Source organism: Sus scrofa, chromosome 13, assembly GCF_054392235.1.
Source record: "Sus scrofa isolate SSC_HxYL_T2T_F1_AM1 chromosome 13, Sscrofa_HxYL_maternal_Yorkshire_Landrace_v2.0, whole genome shotgun sequence".
NCBI lineage: Eukaryota > Metazoa > Chordata > Mammalia > Artiodactyla > Suidae > Sus > Sus scrofa.
The window spans coordinates 107,854,190-107,875,436 of record NC_139395.1 but is presented as its reverse complement, the minus strand read 5'-3'; the positions used below and the strand labels follow the sequence as shown (position 1 = coordinate 107,875,436).

Genomic DNA, 21,247 nt, shown 5'->3' with positions numbered 1-21,247 from the left:
AATAAAATTACTGCAGAACAGGGATTCTACATTTAGAGTTCACTAAGTCCATGGGGCCTGTGGATAGAATTTGTGGGTGGTAATTTGTGAATTTGGGAAGGAAAAATTTTGTATTTTGACTTAGCCCTTCCTTCAGTTACATATGTAGATAAAAATTAATAGAACCCAGACATTTTCATATCAAATTGCAGTGGTTGCACATATACTGAAATCTTGCATATGCCTATGACTACTTTCAAATAATTATAGTTGTTAGCACCACCACTTGATCTGATTTTATTATTCAATGCACTAATAAAGAGGTACCTATATTACTACATGGCATATTTTAAATATTTTGACAATCCATTTCAACATAACTGGTATCCTGTGTAATCCTATGTCTTTTATCTTATGCATTAAATTATACATATGCATATATATGCAACCACATGTATAGTTGAGTATATACTCCACTATCACAAAGACAAAGATACAGACTATTAGCACACAAGAAGTCCTCCTTATGCCATAAGGTCATTAGCTATTCAGAAATAATTGTTTGGTTTCTGTCATCCTGGTTTAGTTTTGTCCTTTCTAAAAATGAATTTTCTTGAAGCACATAATCTATACCTTTTAGTGCCTGGCTAACATACAAGTGATCCATTAACTTTTCATTCATTGGAGGTTGGGTTCTTCAAAGACAAGTGCTGGAAAGGAGTTGGGATTGCAAGATGCAGATTAGCACTCTACACCTGTGAAAGGAAGAAAGTAGGCAGAAACAGGCTTATACAGGGAAAGGAGTTGAACTGTGATGCAGATCTGACAAAGCCTCAAGTGAATATTATCCATCATGTTGTCCTGGGTTGAGCTGAAATGGCTGAGCATTTGCATCCCTGTCTTGTTCAGTTCCCAGGTGTGAGCTGCTCTGGAAAGAGCCAAGCAGAGGCAAAGCAGTTCCTTATGATTGAGGCAGATGCTGAAAGAGGTGGTCTGGTGGAGGTTGTTGACTGCATGCTTGTGACTGATAGGTAAATCCCAGGGCAGGATTTAAAAAAAAAAGGAAAAAAAGGCAAAGTGGGCTGAAAAGAAATTATCTGAAATTGGGATTACTATCTCACATTAAAATAAGAGAAAGCTTCTCTTCCAAGTTCTTTTATATATGAAAAATAAGTTTTGGAAGCTGGGTCTTGGTGGTACATATTGGTGAAGCATTACCACATTTTTGCTGTGTGGTATTACATTGTATAAATATAGCTTTACATTAAGTCTTGATTTCTGGTAGTTTAAATCTGCATTTTTATACTCCTTTAAGATTGCCTTGGTTATCCTTAATTTTTTGTTTTTGTTTGTTTGTTTGTTTTGCATTTCCATATGAATTTTAGTATTACTGGTTGCCAGAAGCTAGTACCTAAAAAGGGCTATCTGTCCTTCAGGGAAAGGGTGCAAAGCTGATGAGATAATGGGCTGGATTCTATCAGGTGAATATCTGAGATATAGTATACTCTAACTTCTTTCAGTGATTTCTAGCACAACTTAAATGTTCTCATTGGCTTGTATGAGCAGATTCATTGTATCAGGGTTTGGTTTGCATGGTGACTATTTTGCAAGTTTTGTAGTATTGTTAAAATGTATAAAAATAGTCAGACAGTGTGGAGTATGCATACTAAAGAAGACCTGTATTCCATATAATTAATACACCCACATGTACAGATGCTTCTATCCCTGAATTTGTATTTTGTGAGCTACCCACTCTATTGGGAATATAATAAGGTGGTGTTTAGTAATACATTTTATATTAATTCTTGTAATGCCACTTTGGTGGAAACTGTGAACAGAAACCTACAGAACCCAAAACAATAATGAATGTAGTTAGCCATTTCATGCTCCAGTGCCTACAGCTAAACATGTACTAAGGAAAGTAAATGATAGTGCAGACTTCCTTTCTACAGTGTCATTTCCATTTGGGGAATGTAATTATGTTTAATTAAGTTGAGGCACATTATTACACTGATGCATGCCTCTCTTGATTGTAAATAAGAAATCTGTGGTATTTTATAACAGTGGAAAAATGCTTTCAATCTGGGTGGAATAAAAATTAGTATAGCAGCCAATGTATGTTTCATCCTAATTGTAGACAATTAAGGAGGCTCTTTGGTATTATTAAAAAACATTTCTGATGATTAAATCAGAGGTCAGTAAATAAAAAAATATAATGTACACAGAAATCTGCATACACAAATGACATCAGGGGAAATGTGGAATAGTGAAAGAAAAATAGTTAGAGATACTGAAGACCTGAATCTTAGCTCCAAAATCATGACCCGCTAGTTATAATTTGAAAGGTATTCAGTTACATTATCAATGAGATGTAGCTGGTGAAAGGACATCTTAGAGATCTCATCCCACAAAGCTCTGACTACTTGCACAATTCATACTTTAAGGAGAATATTACTTGAGAAATATATTAATGTTATTGACAATCATTTAAATTACCCAAAAATATATTATGTGAGGGAAAATGTATATATCACACAGTATCAGTTGTGTTTTTCCTGAGATGATACCCAGCTTCTCCATTTTTGACATTGTTTTTCTCAACATTCATTCATGATTATTCATGATTAGATCAGTTGCATTTTTCACTTTAAACCCGCAGTTATATACAAAGTTTGTGCCTACATACGCTTACCAGTTGCTATTTTTCCATAATAAGGATGGGATGTACATTACTAAACTACAGTTTCAGATTGTCAGCCTTCTTTCAGGTCCCAGGATTACTGGGCTCAACACACTCAATTTATCAACTTTGATAGCCACAGAGCATATGGAGAGGTATTAAAGGATTAATCTGATGTCTATTTTGCACAGTGCTGTGATGTGTTCATGCTTAACAATGCCCTTTCCACTTCCCATTTGCTACTAATGATTCCATAGCTCTGCCTTGGGCTTCAGTTCCAATTCTAATTTCAGAAGTGACTGGCTCTAAAGCCATGTTGAAGACAATTCTGATGCCTCCTCTGGGCTTAGTAGGAATGTGCAATGTAATCAATAAACGATAACTGCTTTAGGCATGGAGAAAGCTATGGCTACACATGTGCCACAGGCTGGCCATCCCTGCTGCCTCTCCTGCTTCATGAACCACAGTGAACATTATGATTTTGGAGTGGAATATTTAATTATGTAAACCAGTAGAAAAGACATAATTACCATTTGTTGGATATTTCACATATCATATAAATTATACCAACAGTCTTTGGCCCCTCCCCTTCCTGTTCTGCTATCAGGCTGGAGTGCAACAAAAATTTAGATGATGGTAACACTGTATTTACCACTCTCTCATAGAGGAGAGCCCTTCATGGGTTCTAATTTAGTAGTGTGACTTTGCGGTAAAGCATCTTAGCCTGATGCAATTCAAATATTCCATTTTCTTCTCATCAGGGCTAACGTCCCAAGAATCTCATTCTTTCCCATATAAAAAAAAAATACTGCAAAACTTTAAATAGCATTTAGTATTTCTTTTTTGTCTTTTTTTTTTTTTTTTTTTTTTTTTTTTTTTTTTTTTTTTTTTGTCTTTTTAGGGCTGCACCCTCGGCATATGGAGGTTTCCAGGTTAAGGGTCGAATTGGAGCTGCAGCCACTGGCCTACACCACAGACACAGCAATGCCATATCTGAGACACATCTGTGACCTGCACCACAGCTCATGGCAACACCTGATCTTCAACCTACTGAGCGAGGCCAGGGATTGAACCCGCGTCCTCATGGATGCTAGTCGATGGGAACTCTGCATTCAGTATCTCTTTAATGTCTGTAAGCACCTGAGTGTGCTAAATGATGCTTCAGAAGGAAAGTTGCCAAAATACACAGGTGCTAAAGAGTTTGGATTCTCTCTACTAAAGCAAAAAGATCCAAATTCACAGGGCTTAGTAAATACTCGTATACTCTGAGACACAACATTCAGTTTTCAAAGCACCCATTCCCTAATTCAAACTGTCTTTGTTTTCCAACAGCTGAAGTAGAACATATCAAGAGGCTACTTTCCGCTCAAGAGTGAAATAGTTTGGGAAAAAATACCAAGAAATCACACCAACATGCAGGCAAATCACAGTGATAAAAAGCAGAATATAAGGTGATGCAACAATATGTTATATTATACCTAATGGCTTACTCTGAGCCTAGTGTAGATTTTACAAAAGACTTATCATATCCTCAAGGTGTTTATGGTGTTATTAGATATACAAAATGTATGCCCTCAATTTTGGGAATGTAATTAAAGATGGAATTACCAGAAAGTAAAGCAAGTAAATGAGGAAAAGAAGAAATGATCTATAATTGATATTTTACATAGAAATATAAGTTTCTATGAAGACTTGCAAATAACTTGTGAATAATGATGTGTTAAAAATGTCACAGAGTTTTCAGAAATATACTAATGGAGACCTTTCCACATGTGTAGTACATGTTTTGGAAATAAAACCTATATTCAAAGTATGACTCCACCAGCTAATAGTTCTTTGATTTTAAGCTACTTAAGTTTCTAAGCCTATTACTTCATTTATAAAATGGACATAACAATAGTACTCAAAATTTTAGAGTTTTATGTGTATTAAATGATATTTTCAATGATATTTGTTGAATGTCTGCTATATGTAAGACACTCTTTTGAGAGTATTGTAGAACAGCACCACTAATAACACAAGATCCCGCCGTCATGGAGAGGCTATTCCAGGGGAACATTATTAACTTATCCATTCATTTAACAAACTTTCACTAAATTATATCATATTTCAAGAACTGTCTCTGCTTTTGTGGTGTTTACTTGGGAGGCATATAATACCCAAAGAAAAACATGCTTATGGATAAGTGCTAAGAAGGAAAGAACAGGGTCTGTGGGAGAAAAACAAAGGATACCTACTTTCTTTTGAGTAGTAAGGAAGGGCTTTTCTAATAAGGTAACATTTAGACTAATTGAGTAAAATATCAGAAGGATCAAGCCTTAAAAAAAAAGGAAAGGAAAGGATTTGCAGCCGAAGGAAGAACATGTGAAAGAGTCCTAAACTAAGAGTGAGCTTGGTGCATTTGAGAACCTGAAAGAAGGCCAGTGTGTAGGAGTAAGTGAATAACTGAGTGAAGGAGCAAGTGGAAAAATGGAGCGACAGGCAGAGGCCAGAGCTTATACATCCTCTTGATGCCATGTTTGGAGCTTGTCTTTTATTCTGAGTGCCATTGAAGCCATTTAAAGGTTCCAGGCAATGGTGGGACATGATCCAGTTTATGTCATAAGTTTACATTCTGGCTGCTCTATGGAGAATGGATGGAAGGAGATCATATTTGACACCAAAGAGATTGAGTCTGTTGTAGAAGTCCGTATAAAGAGTCATGATTTATATTTAGGTAGTGGTGGTATATTCTGAAAGAAGAGGATGGGTTTGAAATATGTTTTGGAAGTAGTATGAAGTGGTGGATAGTATATCCAACTTGACAGATGATGCAGAGTCAGGTTTAAAGAGTGGTACCCAGGTTTCTGGCTTGAACAAAAGCCAATCATTCCACTCAAAGTACATACAAATAAAATGCTTGGCACAATGTTTGATGTAAGTGTTCAATAAATGTTAGCTCTAAAAAGGTAATTGATGATATATGTACCTTAAGAAATCAATCCTTCTTACAAACTTTACTTACCTGACAGTGTAGCCTAGAACTTGCTAGTCAAATTGAGGTCATTAAAACAGCAGTATGACTATGTCTGAAAACCTCAGAATCTCAGGTCCTTTCCTAGATGTAATGCACTAGTCTATCCTTTTAAAAGATGCTCATGTGATTCTTTCGACACTCAAGTTTGAGAAGTCTTGATGTAGTGCAGAGAACAGGAAATTGTGGTGTGTAGGCCGTATCTGATGCACTGCCTGTTTTGGTAAACAAAGTTTTATTGGAGCACAGCCATGCCCATTCATGGCTGTTTTTGCAGTCTCGTGGCAGAGATGAATAATCATGACAGAGGCTGTATGATCTGCAGAAACTACAGTATTACTATTTTGTCATTTACAGAAAAAGTTTTCCAACCCTGATCTAATTTATAGATTCTGATGCAATGTGAATTTTAATACTAGCTCTTTCATTTACTAGATGTATATTATTAAACAAATCATGTAACTGATCTATGCCTTAGTTTCACTTTTAAAATGGGATAATAGTAGTACTTAACTTGTAAGATGGCTTTTATAAATGATAAGTAATGTAACTAGTAAATAATCTGGCATATGTAAAACATTCAGTGAATACTTGCTGTTATTTTCATTTGATATATGATTTAGCTTACTCATAAGAATGTGTAATATTTAATGGTGAAAGAGGCCTTAATGAAACCTTATTTTGAAAAGCCATCTGTCTTTTATTATACAGACAATGCTTTTTGGAGATTTGCTGTGATTTTTAATGTAGCTGCTGGGTAGGGGCAGAATATGGAGCGATTAGTGAAACTCAAGATTTTCATATCCTGTTGATATCTGGACAAGATAGTTTCCTAGATCAAGTTTCAGCAAACTACAGCCTGTGGGAAAGTGCAGCTTGTTGCCTGCTTTTGTATGGCTTAAGCTGAAAATGGGTTTTACATTTTCAAAAGATTGTAAAACAAAACAACAAAGATTTGATGATAGAGAAGAGTTGGGGCCCACAGAGTCTAAAGTATTTACTGTCTGACCCTTTACAGAAAAAGTTTGCCAACTCCTGTCCTAGACAAAAGAAAGTACCTTAAGTTTATCTTTGATGTTTTAAACTTAACAGGTTAAAGAATTAAACTGAATTAAAAGCCTAAATTTGTTCTGTGATCCTGTCTCTTTTTGGAGTTACTCCATTTACAGAATATTTTTTTTTTTTTGTTCCACATATGATATGACATAGTCTGAAAGTCAGTCTCCTTCTAAAGGTTCGTTGTTTTTTTTGAAATCGCATCTCAGTTGCCAAATACCAGTATCTCTGTTTCAAACTGTACCATTTCTTTTCTTTTTTCTTTTTTTCTTTTTAAAACTTTTTATAATGATTTTTATTTTTTCCATTATAGTTGGTTTACAGTGTTCTTTCAATTTTCTACTGTAGAGCATAGTGACCCAGTCACACATATGTGTATACACATTCTTTTTCTCGCATTATCCTCCATCATGTTCCATCACAAGTGACTAGATATAGTTCCCTGTGCTATAGAGCAGGATCTCTTTGCTTATCCACTCCAAAGGCCATAGTTTGGATCTATTAACCCCTGGCTCCCAGTCCATCCCACTTCCTCCCCCTCCCTCTTGGCAACCACAAGTCTGTTCTCCAAGTCCATGAGTTTCTCTTCTGTGGAAAGATCCATTTGTGCCATATATTAGATTCCAGATATAAGTGATATCATATGGTATTTGTCTTTCTCTTTCTGATTTAGTTCACTTAGTATGAGTCTCTAATTGCATCCATGTTGCTGCAAATGGCATTATTTTGTTCCTTTTTATGGCTGAGTAATGTTCCATTGTGTATATGTACCACATCTTCTTAATCCATTCATTTGTTGATGGACATTTAGGTTGGTTCCTATGTCTTGGCTATTGTGAATAGTGCTGCAATGGACATATGGGTGTGTATATCTTTTTCAAGGAAAGTTTTGTCTGGATATATGCCTAAGAGTGGGATTTTTGGGTCATATGGTAGTTCTATGTTTAAAGTTTCCTCTATGTTTAAAGTTTCCTCTATATTTAAAGTTATCTCTGTACTGTTTTTCATAGTGGTTGTACCAATTTACATTCCCACCAACAGTGCATGAGGGTTCTCTTTTCTCCACACCCACTCCAGCATTTGTTATTTGTGGACTTATTAATGATGGCCATTCTGACAGATGTGAGGTGGTACCTCATAGTAGTTTTGATTTGCATTTCTTTAATAATTAGTGATGCTAAGTATTTTTTCATGTGCTTGTTGGCAATCTGTACATCTTCCTTAGAAAAAAGTCTATTCAGGTCTTTTGCCCATTTTTCAAATGGGTTGTTTTTGTCTTTTGTTTTGTTGTTTTTTTGTTTTTTGCTATTGAGTTTCTTTTAATCACTATTGTAGACAGTAAATTATGCAAATTATTTGCATGGGGGGAGGCTAGCAGGTTTTTAACATCTGAATATACTTTTTAAAAAGAAATTTTATTGGGAGTTCCCATCATGGCTCAGCAGTTAATGAACCTGACTAGTATCCATGAGGATGCAGGTTCAATACAAGGCCTTACTCAGTGGGTTAAGGATGCGGTGTTGCCATGAGCTGTGGTGTAGATCACAGATGTGGCTGTAATCCTGCATTGCCATGGCTTTGGTATGGGCCATCAGCTGCAGCTCCAGTTCGACCCCTAGCCTGGAAACTTCCACATGCCACAGGTGTAGCCAACTAAAGACAAAAAAAAAAAAAAAGAAAAAAAAATTTTTGGAGTATAGTTGATTTACAAAGTTGTATTAGTTTCAGTTATACAGCAAAGTGAATCAGTTATACATATATATTTATCCATTCCTTTTCAGATTCTTTACCCACATAGGTTATTACAGAGTATGGCTAGTGAGTTTTTAAATGGCACTCTTCTTAGTTTTCATTACATAATTGGTCACACCTTGGAGTTTACCACACCTCGAAAAAATTCCTAACGCAACTGTTTAATAGACTTGAGAGAAAGGGGGCAGGCAGGAAAAATTTAAGGTAGGAAGGAGAAAGCAGTGGCCACTTTAAAACTATTTCCTTATTGGTTTAGCCAGGTCTCCCCCTAACCTACCCACTTTCTCACTGACCTGTTTTTCAGTCTCTCAGAGTTTCAGGTTCAATTCGGGTAAGGCTCACACAAGGATAGTTTGCCTGAGTCTCAGAGGACTAAAAAGCTGTTGTGACAATAAATGAATCCACAATCTTTTCTAAGATACCCACGGGCATTTCAGTTAGGTCTACAGGGGCTCACTTGCAGGCCAGGCATTGTGTTTTTTCTTATAACATGTGGTTTTTAGCTTATCTGAGGCCATTCTATCAGGAAAGATATGCATGGCTAATTTCCTAAATTAGTTGTCTTTAACAAGCATCTGCAAATTTGGAAAGAATGACTTGTAAAGCAACAAGTTTTCTAAGACTAACTTTTCTTTTTTCTTTTTCTTTTTTTTTTTTTTTTTTTTTTTGGCTGCACCCATGTGGAAGGGAAGTTCTTAAGGGCCAGGGATCAAACCCATGCCACAGCAGTGACCCAAGTGTCACTATAGTGGCAATGCTGGATCCTTAACCTGCTGTGCCACACTCTAAGATGCACACTCCTAATATTAACTTTTGATAAATACCATGTAAACTCTCTAGAGTTTTTGAACAGTATATTCCAAATATCTCAATAATTGACAACACTTAGCAAATAGGTCTAAGGTTTCTAAATGGTATTCTAATCAAATATATAGTAAGCTTATTTAGAAAAATTCTCCTCTGTTCTTTATAAATTGTCTGATAATCCACTTAGGATAATACACATATCATTTTGTCCTGGGGTATAATAGTAGAAATAGTAAGTAAAATACAAGGGGAGGAAGACTTTGGCTTATGAGAAATAACTTCTAGAACTACAGTGTCTAACATGGTAGCCACCAGCCATATGTGGTTATGGAACACTTAAATGTAGCTGGTTAAACTGAAGATCTAAATTTTTAATATTATTGAACTTTAATTAATTTAGTTTTTAATTTAAACGGGTACTCACTTAAATATTGGGGAAAAAAGGTAGGTTTGCAACAACTCAAGTATTTTAAACTGAATTTTGTGAAATTGAAATACAGGTGAAATGTTTAAAAAATATTAGCTGTCCAAATTGAAATGGGCTAGGAGTTAAAAATACACAATGGAATTAAAAGGCTTAGTACAAAAGGAAAAAGATGTAGAATATCTTATTAATACATTTCTATGTTGACTTCATTTTGAAATTACTGTGGGTATGTTGAGTTAATAAATAAGATCTATATTTAAAATTTCACTTTTTTTCTTCACTCTTTCAAACATGGTTACTAGAAAGTTTAAAATGCCTTAGGGTGGTTGGTATTATATTTCCACTAGATAGCACTTATATATAGTAAAATTTAAAATGGAGAATTGTCTTCCAGAGAAAGTAAGCTCAAAATTTATGGATATATTTACTGGATACCTGAACAAGCTGAATTCTCAAGTCCTCAAATCTACTGCAATTCTGTTTCATATGACCATTCCCTTCATTCTTTCTTTCTTGTAGCATGCATTTATAGGTCATCTACTGTGCCATGTACTTTTCCAAACATTGGGCTTTTGACATAAAGATGAAAGTGAAAACTAACTTAAAATAAATAGCAAATGTTATAATTGGTATATAAGCATACCTTATTTTATTGTTCTTTCTTTTTTATTGTGCTTAACAGATATTGTGTTTTTTACAGATTGAATGTTTGTGGCCACCAGCATTGTCAGATGATGGTTAGCATTTTTTAGCAATAAAGAATATTTTTAATGTATGTACATTATTTTTTAAAGAAATAATGCTATTGCACTCTTCATAGACCATAAACATAACTTTGATATGCCTTCAGAAGTGAAAAAAAATTATGTGACTAGCTTTATTGTGATATTTGCTTTACTGAAGTGGTTCCAGACCTGCAGTGTCTCTGAAGTCTGCCTGTATATACACCATGGTGTTAAGAATGTCAGAGAAGAACACCAGGGTCTTCTTGAGGAATTGTCATTTGAGTGCATGCCTGTAGGGTAAGTAGGAATTTTACAGATGTAGAAGGAAGAGGAGGGAACACTTAAAAGAATGAAAAGTAAATGCAGAAATGGTAGACGAGGACTACCATTGGATTATTTGTGGGACTTAATGTCCAGTGTTGCTTGTACTTAGACAGCAGAAGGGCAGGAGATGAAGCTGGATAAGGAGAAAGGAATTGTCTCATAAAGGGGCTTACACACCATTTAAAGGAGTTCAGATTTTACTTTGTGGGCAACAAAGTCATCAACAATTCTAAACATGATTTTATAAATTTGATTATAAAAATTATGTTTCAGAAAGATCATTTTGCTGATTCTGAGCAGAATAAATAGAAGTGCTTTTGGATGGAGGTAGAGACTTTGGTAAGCTATCGGAATGGTCCTAGCAAGAAATGACAAGAGCCTACGAAGGGCAGATAAATTTCTCAGGGACTGAGGAAACACTAGATGAGTCCAGAGATTGGCTTAGGGATGTGGATATATGCAGGTGCCCTTTACCAGGGCTCATAAGGGATAAAGAAATTTGGAGAAATAATAGCTCAGTTTGAGGTATTTGAAATTGAAATACCTATGGGATATATAAGTAGAAAAGTCTGCCAAATCATTCTCTGTATGTTATCAAATAAACCAGATAAAAATGCAGAGGAAAACATATGAATAACTAAAAATTTAATCCATCAGAAGAAAAAAAAACAGTATGATTTTATCTCAAAATGAATGATCTTAAAAGTATATTGTGTACTTTTGCTTTGCAATCAAGGAAATTTAAATGAAGATTTAATTTCATTAATGTTCTGTAAAAGCAACTGCAGAGAAAGTTAGTCATATAATAAGAAAAGACTGGAGCACCTTAAATAAGCAATATCAGGGCAGTGGTCAAATAAACAGAAATAGGTGCCATCTTTGGAACATTATGTAGCCATGGAAATTATATTTGGAGACTGTTTAGTCTCTAAAATATTCATGATGTGATGGCAAGTAAAAAAGCAGGAAAAAAAGTGTGTAAATTGTATAATCCAAATTTTGCCAAAAATATATGTATTAATTATAGAGACGTGGGTAGGGATTCTCTCTGGAGTTGGATTACAGATAATTTTGATCATCACCTTGCTTTGTTTTTATTAAATGTTTTACTCCGAAAATTCATCAAAAGCACTAGGGAATAAATAGTTCATATTAACATATTCGATTCCACTGAATTTAAAAAATTATCCTATCAAATTATAGGTAAAAATAACTTAAATCCATTCAACAACCTTATTTTGGATGTGAATATGGCCTACTCTCACTTTTTGTTGCTATTGCCTTAGAAGTAGAAAAGACCACTTATATATGTAAATTGATATACATGCTATTTGCAAATTATAAGCTTATTACCAAAAATTAAGGAAAACTTTTAATTCGACATTCAAAATAGGGCAATTTTGAGAATGAAGGGGTCACTGGTAGTAATTATTCAAGTGCAAATATGGATATATGGTTACATTTCACTTGGATTAAAATTTAAGGCCTCATATTGTGAGTAAAATGTTGACCTTTAACATTATTTCATTTCCATTTTTGTAAGAGTAAATATTTCATGGATAACACGCATGAATGTGTGAAATCACACAATAGCATATATAGGCAGCTCTTTTGGCCAATAATTTGCTTACTTCCTTGATTGCAGAATTCAGGTTTGAAAGTAATTCATTCATCCTTGATGGGCTGATATAATGGGAGGAGAAAGAAAAGGGATAAAAATCCATCTGTTTCAAAAATGACTTACGTAAATCAACTATAATTCAATAAAAAAGATTTTAAATCAGTAAAAAATGATTTGTACCATTTAGGCTTTTCTGGGTTTTATGAAATTCCATTTGAAACTGAAAGGCAGTGTGTAGTTCATTATACACTGATTTTCCAATACATTTTATCTTCTGTTTGAGTTCCTAAACACTAAGATGGAAAATTTTTGTTTTGTTTTTGTTTTGGGGAAAATTTTTAAATAATACACAATGGAGAAAAGCTGAAAGAGCTTCCCACTAAAATCTGGAACAAGACAAGGGTGCCTACTCTCACCACTGTTATTCAGCATAGTACTGGAAGTCCTAGCCACTGCAGTCAGACAAACGAAAGAAATAAAAGACATCCAAATAGGAAGAGAAGAGGTAAAACTATCACTGTATGCAGATGACATGATACTATATGTAGAAAACCCCAAAACTACTTGAACTGATCAACAAATTCAGCAAAGTATCAGGATATAAGATTAACATTCATAAATCAGTCACGTTTCTATATACTAACAATAAAATATTAGAAAAGGAATACAAAAATACAATACCTTTTAAAATTGCACCCCAAAAAATCAAATACCTGGGAATACACCTGACAAAGGAGGTAAAAGACTTATATGCCAAGAACTATAAAACATTAATCAAGAATATTAAAGTAGATTTATTAATGATGGCCATTCTGACTGGTGTGAGGAAGTGCTGGAGGGGCTGTGGAGAAAAGGAACCCTCCTGCACTGCTGGTGGGAATGTAAACTGGTATAGCCACTATGGAGAACAGTTTGGAGATACCTTAGAAATCTATACATAGAACTTCCATATGACCCTGCAATCCCAGTCTTGGGCATCTATCCGGACAAAGCTCTACTTAAAAGAGACACATGCACCCGCATGTTCATTGCAGCACTATTCACAATAGCCAGGACATAGAAACAATCCAAATGTCCATCGACAGATGATTGGATTCGGAAGAAGTGGTATATATACACAATGGAATACTACTCAGCCATAAAAAAGGATGACATAATGCCATTTGCAGCAACATGGATGGAACTAGAGAATCTCATCCTGAGTGAAATGAGCCAGAAAGACAAAGACAAATACCATATGATATCACTTATAACTGGAATCTAATATCCAGCACAAATGAACATCTCCTCAGAAAAGAAAATCATGGACTTGGAGAAGAGACTTGTGGTTGCCTGATGGGAGGGGGATGGAGTGGGAGGGATCAGGAGCTTGGGCTTATCAGACACAACCTAGAATAGATTTACAAGGAGATCCTGCTGAATAGCATTGAGAACTATGTCTAGATACTCATGTTGCAACAGAAGAAAGGGTGGGGGAAAAAACTGTAACTGCAATGTATACATGTAAGGATAACCTGACCCCCTTGCTGTACAGTGGGAAAATAAAATAAAAATTAAAAAAAAGAAAAAAAAAGAATATTAAAGTAGATGTAAAGAAATGGAAATATATCCCATGCTCCTAGTTTGGAAGAATTAGTATCGTAAAAATGGCCACACTACCCAAAGCAATCTACAGATTCAATGCAAGCCTTGTCAAATTACCCATGACATTTTTCACGGAACTAGAATGAACAATCCAAAAATTTATATGGAACCACAAAAGACCCAGAATTTCCAAAGCAAGTCTGAGGAACAAAAACCAAGCAGGAGGCCTAACTCTCCCAGACTTCAGGCAATATTACAAAGCCACGGTCATCAAGACAGTGTGGTACTGGTACCAAAATAGACATACAGACCAATAGAACAGAATAGAGAACACAGAAATAAACCCAGATGCCTATGGTCAATTAATCTTTGACAAAGGAGGCAAGAACATAAAATGGGGAAAAAAACAGTCTTTTCAGCAAGTATTGATGAGAAACCTGGACAGCTATATGCAAATCAGTGAAATTAGAACACACCCTCATACCATGCACAAAAATAAACTGAAAATGGCTGAAAGACTTAAATATAAGACAAGACACCATCAAACTCCTGCAAGAAAACATAGGCAAAACATTCTCTGACACCAACCTTACAAATGTTTTCTCAGGTCAGTCTCCCAAAGCAACAGAAATTAGAGCAAAAATAAACCCATGGGACCTAATCAAACTGCCAAGCTTTTGCACAGCAAAGAAACCAAAAAGAAAACAAAAAGACAGGTTACAGAATGGGGGAAAATAGTTTCAAATGATGCAACGGACAAGGGCTTAATCTTTAGAATATACAAGCAACTTATACAACTCAACAGCAAAAAAAAAAAAAAAAAAAAAAAAAAAAAAAAAAACCAACAACTCAATTGAAAAATGGGCAAAAGACCTGAATAGACTTTTTTCTAAGGAAGATGTAAAGATCACCAACAAGCACATGAAAAAATGCTCAACATCCCTTATTATTAGAGAAATGCAAATCAAAACTACCATGAGATACTACCTCACACCAGTAAAAATGGCCATCCTTATTAAGTCCACAAATAACAAATGCTGGAGTGGGTGTGGAGAAAAGAGAACCCTCCTGCACTGTTGGAGGGAATGTAAGCTGGTACAACTATGGAGAACAGTATGGAGGTACCTTAGAAAACTATACATAGAACTACCATACGACCTTGCAATCCCACTCTTGGGCATATATCCGGACAAAACTTTCCTTAAAAAAGACACATGCAACCACATGATCATTGCAGCTCTATTCACAATAGCGAAGACATGGAAACAACCCATATGTCCATCAAGAGATGATTGGGTTAGGAAGATGTGGTATATAAACACAATAGAATACTACTCAGCCATAAAAAAGAACAAAATGCCATTTGCAGCAACATGGATGGAACTAGAAACTCTCGTACTGAGTGAAGTAGGTCAGAATGAGAAAGGCAAATGCCATATCACTTATATCTGGAATCTGATATATAGTACAAATGAACCTTTCCACAGAAAAGAAAATCATGGACTTGGAGAATAGACTTGTGGTTACCAAGGGGGAGGAGGAGGGAGTGGGATGGATGGGATGTTTGTGGTTAATAGCTGCAAACTATTGCTTTTGGGATGGATCCTGCTGTGTACCACTGGAACTATGTCTGGTCAGTAATGATGGAGCATGATAATGTGAGAAAAAAGAATGTATACATGTATGTGTGACTGGGCCACGCAGAGCTGTCCAGTTTTCCCAACAGCATTTATTGGAGAGGGTGTCTTTTCCCCATTGTTTATTCTCGCTTCTTTGTCTTAGATTAATTGTCCATACAAGTGTGAGTTCATTTCTGGGCTCTCTCATTCTGTTCTATTGATCAATGTGTCTGTTTTTTTGCCAGTACCATATTGTTTTCATTATTGCAGCTTTATAGTATAGTCTGAAATCAGGCAGTACGATACCTCCAACTCTGTTCTTCTCCCCTAAGACTGCTTTGGGGAGTTCCCTGGTGGCTTTGAGCTATGAATCCATCATTGTCATTGCAGTGGCACAGATTTAATCCCTGGCCCAGGAATTTCAGCATGCTGTAGATGTGGCCCCCCCCAAAAAAAAGATTGCTTTGGCTACTCAAGGTCAGGGATGCTCAGCGTCACTAATCATCAGGGAAATGCAAATCAAAACTGCAGTGAGATGCCACTTCACATGTCAGAATGGCTATCATCAAAAGGACGCCAAATAACAAATGTTGGCAAGGATGTGGAGAAAAGGAAACCCTGAACTACTTGTACACTGTTGGTGGGACTATAAATCAGTGTAGCCACATACTTTTTGAAAAAAATGTATGGAGGTTATTAAAAAAAATAAAGAAATATCATATAATCCAGCAATTTCATTTTAGTTTTTTTACCTCCCAAAACCAAAAATACTAATTCAAAAAGATATATGCACCCCAGTGTTTGTAGCATCATTATTTATAATAGACAAGATATGGAAGAAGCCTAAGTGCCCATTAATAGATGAATGGATAAAGATGTGATACATATATGTATATTATCATGTCAAGTGAAATAAGATAAAGACAAATACTGTATAATATTACTTATATGTGGAATCCAGAAAACAAACCAAAGAATCTAAATCAGACCAAAATAGACTCATAGAAAATAAACAGGTGGTTGCCAGAGGGGAGGGAGGTAAGAGGTTGGGCACAATAGGTGCAAAGGATTAATAGGTACAAGCTTCCATTTATAAAATACTCCAGCCACAGGAATATGGTCAGTAATAGCATAATAACTTTTTATGGAGACAGGTTACTAGACTTCTCGTGGTGATCATTTTGCAGCTTGAGACTAAATATTATACATCAACTATATTTGAATAAAAAGCATTCAATTGTTATATTAAAGTATGCATAGATAAATTTGTAGGATAAACTTAACTCATCTTTTAAATATCTTATGGGTCTGTGTATCTCAATGCTCTATAGAGGTCTCCATGTAATTAAAAGTTTAAAATGTTTGTCATCTTAACAGTAGAAATTTCTGGTATCTTTGGGAATAAGTATGCTATCCACTTTGATAATGTTGTTCCTAACAGAATATCCATTCAAAAGCCCCTGTGAAGAAGTAAACAGATTTAAACCCCACATGAAAGCATGAAAACAAGTTTTGTGTTATTTTTAGAGTTCATAAATAGTTTAATTTTTAAGGTGCATTGGTATGTTAACAGATAGATGGTTCATCTGGCCTGGACATCATGGCGTGACCAGAAAAGAGGGGCAGCTTGGTGGAGGGCGGAGGGTTGTGCAAGAAAACATGTGGATTTGAATCCACATTTTGCTAAAACCCATTTTCTGCCTTCAAATGAATGGCTTCTCCTTGGTGGCTTCAATCTTTCCTGTAGTTGATTTCTAACTTCCCATCCCCATAAAGTCTAAACTTCTAAGGAAGGAACTCACAAATTAAAATGATAACCAATACGATAACCAAAACGATAAAACCAAAACTGTACATTGTAAAGTCCCCGAAGGTAATAATGACAGTAGTGATGATGTTATGAAGCTCTCTAAGGTTCACCCAAGACTTGAAAGTACAATATTCTATGGTTTTTTCCTGGATTTGTTATGAGATGTTACCCAGTACTTAGTACACTCATCTGCGATACTATCCACTAGAGGACAGTAGTAAATGTGCATGAATGTATTCAAAAAAGTCCTAATGTGACTCACTGAAATAAAAACCTATCTTGCAGAAAGATGCTATGCAAAGAAGCACATGAATAAAATAAATTTAGGGTCAATATTCTGAATGAAGCCACATGCATTAGAGGGTTGCAGAAATTTCCAATCTAGTAAGTATTTGAATATTATAAAGGGGCAATTTCTTCAGCACTAGCTCCCCTGTAAGAAATCAGTTGTGCTGAGAATGAAAGGTCCCTGGAGTCATCATCAAACAGGCAGCTTCACCTGCACTGGTAGTGAGGTGAGCTGTGGACAGCCCTGGGCCACCCCCAGCCCAAGGGCAGGCTTGAATCTCTCTGGGGTGTCCTACATACTTGTTTGCATCTCTTCAGCCCAGCCCAGCACTTTGTGTGCAATAAGTGCCTAGTCAAAGTATGTGCTTCAACCCAGGGCATCCCTTGGACTTGATACCTGTTTTGCAACTTCCCAGTTTCTTGATTTTTGGCAAGTCACTTACCTTCTTTGACTCTTTTGTCACTGGTTTTGTGGATTTAAGAATTTCCAAGGACCCTTTAACATCCTATTAAAGGACGTTAGCAGTCTCACCTCTTGACACACTTTATGTATTTCCTTACCACTTTTCCTTGCCTGAGAACAGTCAGGCCTTTAATTATGCTTTTTAACACATTTTCCATCTCAGCTTAATTTGTAATCTGATATAAAGTTTCTGAATAGGTAAAGTAAATTCAGTGGCAGGTAGAGTATCTAAATGTGTATTTATGAGTATTTACTTAATCTTTCTGAGACTTACATTCTTAAATAGCAAGTGGGGATGCCGTCTTTGTTATACTGTTGCTAAAGATTAAAATGAGATGCTATTTAAAACACAAGGGTAGATCTTTGGTTTACTTCTAACAATTATTGGTTCTGTACTGTTCTCTCTGACAGGTCTAATGGTCTATGGCTATGTTCTCTTCATTTATAGGTAGGAATTTATAGAGAATCTTGTTAAAACAGACGGTTTTTAGTACATGGTGGGTCATATGGTGCCTTCTATACTATTATATAATAATTATGATATATATATAAATATGCATTATATATTTCTCTATATATGATATGTAGAAATGCATTAATATCATTAAGACACAGGTAAGCAATAGTGCCCCTTCTCAAAAAACAATCATTATGATAGAATTCTAAATTTTCTAATATTACTGGGATAAATCAGCATGTGCCCTTTGTGTTGACTGAATTTAATAAAAAATATTTTAACGAATCTATAATTAAATATAAATTTCTGAGTTTCTAATTATTGTGATTGAAACACTCTTCTTTCTATAACATGCTTAGTCACCCTGTAATTTCTTGCACATTTAAATGTTCATTTTATTAGAATTAGCAAGCATTGTCATCCTTACTCCCAATATGATGACATGAAAACAACTCCAGTGTCTGAATCATTTACCCATTATTGACAGTGAAATAAAACCATAGCTGAAATAGAATTAAGAAATTAAGTGTCTTAATTTCAACAAAGGCAAAGTGACAGATTGCTTTTGTAATAGCTGTTGACAAGGCATAGATATAGTGCCTGTGACCAATAGAGACGAGCCATTTTATTGTTTCTGACTTCATAGGTAAGTTGGGTGTGTGGAAATCCCAGTTCATCTTGCTCCATCATGAGAAATGCAGAGCTGATAGGACAACTGGAGTTTTTTCTTCCTGCTATGTGCCTGAATTCTATAAGAATCAAGCAGGGCCAATAGGCCTGGAAAGACCCACAAATTAGGGCACTCACTGAAAAATACAGAAACAGATTATTTTTTCCTTTGCCCAAAAGTTGCTCTGTGTCTCTGGGCTCTCTCTGTCTTTCTCAATTTTATTCAGGGTTTTTTCTCACGAATGGATTCCTCTCAGACATAAATGACTGTAAAACATTTTTCAAGGAAATGTCTTTCTGGGTAAATGCAGCCACACTATAATAGAAGACACATACTGTGTTTGACTTAAGTCAAAGAAAAGAGTTTCCCTTGCTCCTCTTCTATACCAAGTGGAAAAACAGAACACATTACAACAAATCTACCAGTTTTTGAGGGGCTCAAAATACAGACTAAATGTTGAAAAATTAAGACATGGATGCTACAGTGAGGAATAGCATCTTTCCTGTAAGGGAAGGTCTTAGAAAAATCTCTAAAATAGGAGACTTGATTTCTCTCTTGATGGTTCCCTAATACTTCCAGAGCCAGATACTTCATAGCCTGGTCTACAGCTGCTTCACGATTATGTCCTACCCAAACTTTGCAATTTTATCCTTGTCACTACTAATGCCCTCCCTACCCACATTCCATCCCCTCCAACACTCACCCTTTCCAATAATTCCTTTCCTGAGCCTTTGTTTGTTTACTTCCTCTGCTTCTGGTGAACTGTGACTCAGTCCTCTGGACTAGTTCAAATGTCAATTCTGAAATCAAAAGCTTTCTCAAATCTCTTCTTCCTACTTCCAAGCTGAATTGAATTCTTCCTTCCTCTGTATTCCTAAAACCCTAGTGTCTACCTACATGTGGCACCTGACACGTTGCGTTACTACATAAGATATGTGGTATCTTCAGTGCCATTTGTTTTGTACCTTCTTGCATTCATTTCCTCTGCCATGGAGTTCTTTGCATATGCACCTTCACAATCCAGGGCCTGGAACATGGTAGCCAGAAATAGAATATTCTTAGCATGATGATTAAAGTCCATACCATTCATGTACACAGAAGTCTAAAGTCTTCAGAGGAAATGGTTTCTAGTACTCTGTAGTTTTAAAAATTGAAGAGAGGGTGGTATCACCTTTGCATATATTTGTTCTTTGAGTATTTGTTTATTTACTGATGAATCATCAAGGTACTGTTACCATTTCAAACTTGAGTTTATTGAACTTGGCAAAGTGATGCATTCATTCATTTCCTCCTATTTCCCAAGCTAATTGCTGTGTTTGTTTTATTTTATTTTATTCTATTTTAATTTTAATTTTTACAATGATTTTATTTTTTAGTAATTTTTATTTTAAAAATTTTTTATTACTCAATGGATTTATTGCATTTATAGTTGTACAATGATCATCACAATCCAATTTTATAAGATTTCCGTCTGACAACACCAGTAGCATCCCCCGACCCCCAACCATACGTTGGAAACTATACGTTTTTCAAAGTCTGTGAGTCAGTATCTGTTCTGCAAGGAAGTTCATTGTGTCCTTTTTTCAGATTCCACATGTCAGTGAAAGCATTTGAGGTTGGTGTCTCATTGTCTGACTGATTTCACTTAGCACGATAATTTCTAGGTCCATCCATGTTGCTAAAAATGCTGGTATTTTGTTCCTTTTAATGGCTGAGTCATATTCCATTGTGTATATGTACCACATCTTCTGGATCCAGTCCTCTGTCGATAGACATTTAGGTTGCTTCCATGTCTTGGCTATTGTAAATGGTGCTGCAGTGAACATTGGAGTACATGTGTCTTTGCAAGTCATGGTTTTCTCTGGATAGAAATGCCCAGGAGTGGGATTGCTGGATCAAATGGTAGTTCTATGTTTAGTTTTCTGAGGAATCTCCATACTGTTTTCCACAGTGGTTGCACCAATTTACAATC

At 35.6% G+C, this 21,247-nt stretch overlaps 1 long non-coding RNA gene across 1 annotated transcript in view; it reads left to right on the top strand.

Annotated features, from left to right (window-relative positions):
- Positions 1–21,247, top strand: part of LOC146397543 (uncharacterized) — a 219,667-nt gene that overhangs the window by 112,287 nt on the left and 86,133 nt on the right. Inside the window, exon 2 of the long non-coding RNA XR_014824205.1 lies at positions 10,618–10,736. This is a non-coding gene — a long non-coding RNA (uncharacterized LOC146397543). The remainder of the gene's footprint in view (positions 1–10,617; positions 10,737–21,247) is intronic.